Here is a 7,155-nt window from a genome sequence, read left to right as displayed (position 1 = left end):
AGAGCTGACCACAGTGATGGGGTGACCCTGAAAATACTGTTTAAGCTTCCGGCTTGCCATAAAAACTCCATACACCAGCTTCTGCCAATGTGGGTATCTTTGCTTGGACTCAATGAGTACCCCATTGATATAATAAACCGGCCGTTAAACCGGATATTCTTTGCTTGCCTCCTTCCACTCTACCACAATAGCCACACTGACAGCCCGGGCATTAGCAGCCACATATAACAGCAATGGCTCTTTATCAATGGGAGCGGCAAGGACGGGAGGCTCGGCTAATTGTTTCTTCAAGTCCTCAAACGCCGCATTAGCCGCATCACTCCAGACAAAATTATCTGTCTTTTTCATCATCTGATACAAAGGGATAGCTTTCTCCCCCAACCGGCTGATAAACCGGCTCAATGCTGCAATACGACCTGCCAGACGTTGAACATCATTGATGCACACCGGTTTAGCCAGAGAAGTAATTGCCTTGATTTTTTTCGGGTTAGCCTCAATACCCCTGTTAGACACCAGAAAACCCAAGAGCTTGCTTGCCGGTACACCAAAAACACACTTGGCCGGATTAAGCATCATCTTATAGACCCGGAGATTATCAAAAGTTTCCTTTAAGTCATCTATTAATGTCTCCTCCTTTATGGACTTCACCACAATATCATCCACGCAAGAATGAACATTCCGCCCAATCTGATTATGAAGACAATTTTGCACACAATGCTGATAAGTCGCCTGGGCACTCTTGATCCCAAAAGGCATAGATACATAGCAGAAGGCTCCAAAGGGAGTTATAAAAGCTGTCTTCTCCTGGTCCTTAACTGCCATTTTGATCTGATGATAACCAAAATAAGCATCCAGAAAGCTCGGATGCTCACAACCCACCGTAGCATCAATGATTTGATCAATACGAGGGAGAGCGAAGGGATCAGCTGGACAAGCCTTGTTCAAATCTGTGTAATCCACACACATACGCCAAGTGCCGTTCTTCTTAAGTACTAGCACCGGGTTAGCTAACCACTCAGGATGAACAACCTCAACAATAAACCCTGCTGCCAAGAGCCGGGCTACCTCCTCACCAATAGCCTTACGCCTTTCTTCATTGAAGCGGCGGAGAAACTGCCTGGCCAATCTAAACTTAGGATCAATATTAAGAGTGTGCTCAGCGAGTTCCCTCGGTACACCTGGCATGTCAGAATGTTCCCATGCAAAGATGTTCCGGTTCTCACATATGAACTCGATGAGCGCGCTTTCCTATTTCGGATCCAGATTAGCACTGATGCTAAACTGCTTGGATGAATCGCCAGGAACAATATCAACTAACTTGGTTTCCTCAGCCGATTTAAACTTCAATGTTGGATCATGCTTTGTAGTTGGCTTTTTCAAAGAAGTCATATCTGCCGGATCAACATTGTCCTTATAAAATTTCAACTCCTCTGTTGCACAAACCGACTTAGCATAAGCCGCATCACCTTCCTCACATTCCAAGGCTATCTTTCAGCTCCCATGTACCGTGATGGTCCCCTTATGACCTGGCATCTTGAGCTGTAGATAAACATAACAGGGTCTTGCCATAAACTTAGCATAAGCCGGCCGTCCAGACAGAGCGTGATAAGGGCTTTTGATCTTCACCACCTCAAAGGTCAATGTCTTTGATCGAGAGTCATACTCATCCCCAAACACAACTTCCAGAGCTATTTTACCAACTGGATATGCTGACTTACCAGGCACCACACCATGGAAAACAGTGTTTGATGGTTTAAGATTTTTATCCGTCAACCCCATACGACGGAAGGTTTCATAATAGAGGATATTGATGATGCTCCCTCCGTCCATGAGCACCTTGGTGAACTTATACCCTCCAACCTGAGGTGCAACCACCAATGCCAGATGACCCGGATTATCAACCCAGGGCGGATGATCCTCTCGACTCCACACAATGGGCTGCTCAGACCAGCGCAAGTAATGGGGTACTGCCGGTTCAACGGAGTTTACTGCCCTTTTATGAAGCTTCTGATCCCGCTTACACAAGCTTGTGGTGAAGACGTGGTATTGCCCGCTATTCAGCTGTTTCGGGTTACTCTGATAATGCTACCTCTTTTAGCACTGCGTTGGTTTTCCCCGAAGAGGAAGGGATGATGCAGCAAAGTAGCGGAAGTATTTGCCTCAGTTTTTGAGAACCAAGGTATCAATCCAGTAGGAGGCTACACGCAGGTCCCTCGTACCTGCACAAACAAATAAATCCTCGCAACCAACGCAAATAGGGGTTGTCAATCCCTATAGGGCCACTTACGAGAGTGAGATCTGATAGATATGATAAAGATAATATTTTTGGTATTTTTATGATAAAGATGCAAAGTAAAATAAATGCAAAGCAAATAGCAAAGTAAATAACTAAGTCGCAGGAGATTGATATGATAAAGATAGACCCGGGGGCCATAGGTTTCACTAGTGGCTTCTCTCGAGAGCATAAGTATTCTACGGTGGGTGAACAAATTACTGTTGAGCAATTGACAGAATTGAGCATAGTTATGAGAATATCTAGGTATGATCATGTATATAGGCATCACGTCCGAGACAAGTAGACCGACTCCTGCCTGCATCTACTACTATTACTCCACTCGTCGACCGCTATCCAGCATGCATCTAGAGTATTAAGTTAAAAACAGAGTAACGCCTTAAGCAAGATGACATGATGTAGAGGGATAGACTCATGCAATATGAAGAAAACCCCATCTTGTTATCCTCGATGGCAACAATACAATACGTGCCTTGCTGCCCTTACTGTCACCGGGAAAGGACACCGCAAGATTGAACCCAAAGCTAAGCACTTCTCCCATTGCAAGAAAGATCAATCAAGTAGGCTAAACCAAACTGATAATTCGAAGAGACTTGCAAAGATAACCAATCATACATAAAAGAATTCAGAGAAGATTCAAATATTATTCATAGACAGACTTAACCATAAACCCACAATTCATTGGTCTCAACAAACACACCGCAAAAAGAAGATTACATCGAATAGATCTCCAAAAGAGAGGGGGAGAACATTGTATTGAGATCCAAAAAGAGAGAAGAAGCCATCTAGCTACTAACTATGGACCCGTAGGTCTGAAGTAAACTACTCACACTTCATCGGAGAGGCTATGGTGTTGATGTAGAAGCCCTCCGTGATCGATGCCCCCTCCGGCGGAGCTCCGGAACAGGCCCCAAGATGGGATCTCGTGGATACAGAAAGTTGCGGCGGTGGAATTAGGGTTTTGGCTCTGTGTCTGATCGTTTGGGGGTACGTGGGTATATATAGGAGGAAGAAGTACGGCGATGGAGCAACAGGGGGCCCACGAGGGTGGAGGGCGCGCCCCCTACCTCGTGGCCTCCTGTTAGTTGGCTTGATGTAGGATCCAAGTCTCCTGAGTTGTATTCGGCGAGAAAATCACGTTCCCGAAGGTTTCATTCCGTTTGGACTCAGTTTGATATTCCTTTTCTTCGAAACCCTAAAACAGGCAAAAAAACAGCAATTCCGGGCTGGGCCTCCGGTTAATAGGTTAGTCCCAAAAATAATATAAAAGTGGATAATAAAGCCCAATAATGTCCAAAATAGTAGATAATATAGCATGGAGTAATCAAAAATTATAGATACGTTGGAGACGTATCAAGCATCCCCAAGCTTAATTCCTGCTCGTCCTCGAGTAGGTAAATGATAAAAATAGAATTTTTGATGCAGAGTGCTACTTGGCATAATTTTAATGTAATTCTTGTTAATTGTGGTATGAATATTTAGATCCAAAAGATTCAAGACAAAAGTTCGTATTGACATAGAAAATAATAATACTTCAAGCACACTAACAAAGCAATTATGTCTTCTCAAAATAACATGGCTAAAGAAAGTTCTACAAAATCATATAGTCTGGCTATGCTCTATCTTCACCACACAAAATATTTAAATCATGCACAACTCCGATGACAAGCCAAGCAATTGTTTCATACTTTTGAAATTCTCAAAACTTTTTCAATCTTCACGCAATACATGAGCGTGAGCCATGGATATAGCACTATAGGTGGAATAGAGTGGTGGTTTTGGAGAAGACAAAAAGGGGTAGTCCCACATCAACTAGGCGTATCAACGGGCCATGCAACGGATGCCCTAGACCTATAAGTATACGAAAGCTCAAAAAGAAAGTAAGTGCGTGTGCATCCAACTTGCTTGCTCATGAAGACCTAGGGCAATTTTGAGGAAGTTGTAGGATCGAAAGTATGTCTAGAGGGGGGGTGATTAGACTACTTGACCAAATAAAAACTTAACCTTTTCCCAATTTTAGTTCTTGGCAGATTTTAGCTATTGTAGGACAAGTCAAGCAATCATCACATAATTCAAGCAAGCATGCAAAGAGTATATTGGCAGCGGAAAGTAAAGCATGCAACTTGCAAGAATGTAAAGGGAAGGGTTTGGAGAATTCAAACGCAATTGGAGACACGGATGTTTTTCCCGTGGTTCGGATAGGTGGTGCTATCCTACATCCACGTTGATGGAGACTTCAACCCACGAAGGGTAACGGTTGCGCGAGTCCACGGAGGGCTCCACCCACGAAGGGTAATGGTTGCACGAGTCCACGGAGGGCTCCACCCACGAAGGGTCCACGAAGAAGCAACCACCCACGAAGGGTCCACAAAGAAGCAACCTTGTCTATCCCACCATGGCCATCGCCCACGAAGGACTTGCCTCACTAGCGGTAGATCTTCACGAAGTAGGCGATCTCCTTGCCCTTACAAACTCCTTGGTTCAACTCCACAATCTTGTCGGAGGCTCCCAAGTGACACCTAGCCAATCTAGGAGACACCACTCTCCAAGAAGTAACAAATGGTGTGTTGATGATGAACTCCTTGCTCTTGTGCTTCAAATGATAGTCTCCCCAACACTCAACTCTCTCTCATAGGATTTGGATTTTGTGGAAAGAAGATTTGAGTGGAAAGCAACTTGGGGAAGGCTAGAGATCAAGATTCATATGGTAGGAATGGAATATCTTGGTCTCAACACATGAGTAGGTGGTTCTCTCTCAGAACATATGAGTTGGAATTGTGTATGTGTTCTGATGGCTCTCTCCACGAATGAAGAGGAGGTGGAGGGGTATATATAGCCTCCACACAAAATCCAACCGTTACACACAGTTTTCCAATCTCGGTGGGACCGAATCAACAAACTCGGTCGGACCGAAAAGGTAAACCTAGTGACCGTTAGAGATTTTCGGTGGGACTGACATGCAACTCGGTAGGACCGATATGGTTAGGGTTTGGGCATAACGTAATCTCGGTGAGACCGATTACACAAACTCGGTGAGACCGAGTTTGGTAATAAGCTAACCAGAGAGTTGGTCAGGCAAACTCGGTGGGACCGATTTGCTCTTTCGGTGAGACCGAAAAGTTACAAAAGGGAAACACAGAGTTTACATTGCAATCTCGGTGGGACCGATTCGCTCTTTCGGTGAGACCGAAAAGTTACGAAAGGGAAACAGAGAGTTTGCAATCCCATCTCGGTGAGACCGAGATCCCTATCGGTAGAACCGAATTGCTAGGGTTTGGCAGTGGCTTATGACAAGTGAAACTCGGTGGCGCCGGATAGAAAGAATCGGTAGGACCGAGTTTGGCTTAGGGTTTAGGTCATATGTGGATATGGGAAAGTAGTTGAGGGTTTTGGAGCATATCACTAAGCACATGAAGCAAGAGGCTCATTAAGCAACACCTCATCCCTCCTTGATAGTATTGGCTTTTCCTAAAGACTCAATGTGATCTTGGATCACTAAAATATAAAATGAAGAGTCTTGAGCTTTTGAGCTTGAGCCAATCCTTTGTCCTTAGCATTTTGAGGGTTCCACTTTCACATCCATGCCATGCCAATCATTGAGCTTTCCTGAAATAGTCATCTTGGAATAGCATTAGCTCAATGAGCTATATGTTGTTATGAATTACCAAAACCACCTAGGGATAGTTGCACTTTCAATCTCCCCCTTTTTGGTAATTGATGACAACATATAGATCAAAGCTTCGACAAATGATAATAAGCATGAAATATATCGTCGCTTTGAGAAGTATGTGACAAGTAAGAGCTCCCCCTAAATTTGTGCATATTTAAAATTTGCTTTGGACTGCAAATGCACAAAGAGTTAGAGTCATGGGTTACTCTTCCATGTCACATACATCTTGGTGGAGCGCTTAAAATGATAAGAATGAAATACATGCACTCATCACCAAGAATAGTGAATGATCACATAAGATAGATAAGATGATAACATTAAGCAAACATTAAGTGTAGCTTATGATCAAACACATGATCATCAATGTCTCACGAGCAATGACATAGTATCTCACACAAAAGCAAACAAAGTTCGAAAAACCACCAAATAAAACAAGAGAGAAAAAAGCAACACACTCTCTCTCGAAGCCTATGATCTATACATTTTCTCCCCCTTTGGCAACAAGTTACCAAAAAGTTCCTAGAAAATGCATAGTGCTAAGTCGACACTCAGGCTTGATCTTCAGGTGGTGGTGGAGTCCGGAGCACTCCAAGGACGAAGCCTTCTGTAGACGTGGTTGGAGTTAAGGCTGAAGTAGATGCTGGAGCTGGTGGAACTGAGGCTGTAGCTGGTGCAGAAGTGGTGGCTCTGGTGTCAGCAACTGGCACTGCATGTGATCTTTGAGCTCTTGGCACTCTGGCAAATGCATCAGTTTTAGTCTTCCCTTTCCTCTCCTGCATGTCATCTTGAAGTTGCTCCACTGCAGACTGAATCTCTGTTACTTTGACATCCATGTCACAGAACTTTTGTTCTATGATCCTCTCTAAGCTCTGCTGATTCTAAGTGAGGGTGGCTAGTCCTTTCTCAATCCTCAGTGTGGATGCAATCAAGTAACTAAGCTGCTCTTGCTTGGTTTTCAAGAAATACTCAGATGCCTCCTCTTGAGTTGGCATCTTGGCAGCTTTCTCCTTCTTTGCCTTCTCCTTCTTTGCTTGAGCTTGAGCTGATGATGGTTCATTCTCATTCATGACAACTTGATTATCTTCAAAATCTGGACGGATGGGCAGGTGTTCCTTGTCCAATAAGTATATGCCTGTGCCCATCTTGGAGTTGATTAACTCCTGAATCTGAGGGGCATAACCACAGCTCCTCT

This window comes from Triticum aestivum, chromosome 5A, assembly GCF_018294505.1.
Source record: "Triticum aestivum cultivar Chinese Spring chromosome 5A, IWGSC CS RefSeq v2.1, whole genome shotgun sequence".
In the NCBI taxonomy this organism is placed as follows: domain Eukaryota; kingdom Viridiplantae; phylum Streptophyta; class Magnoliopsida; order Poales; family Poaceae; genus Triticum; species Triticum aestivum.
This window is presented reverse-complemented; position numbering follows the sequence as displayed.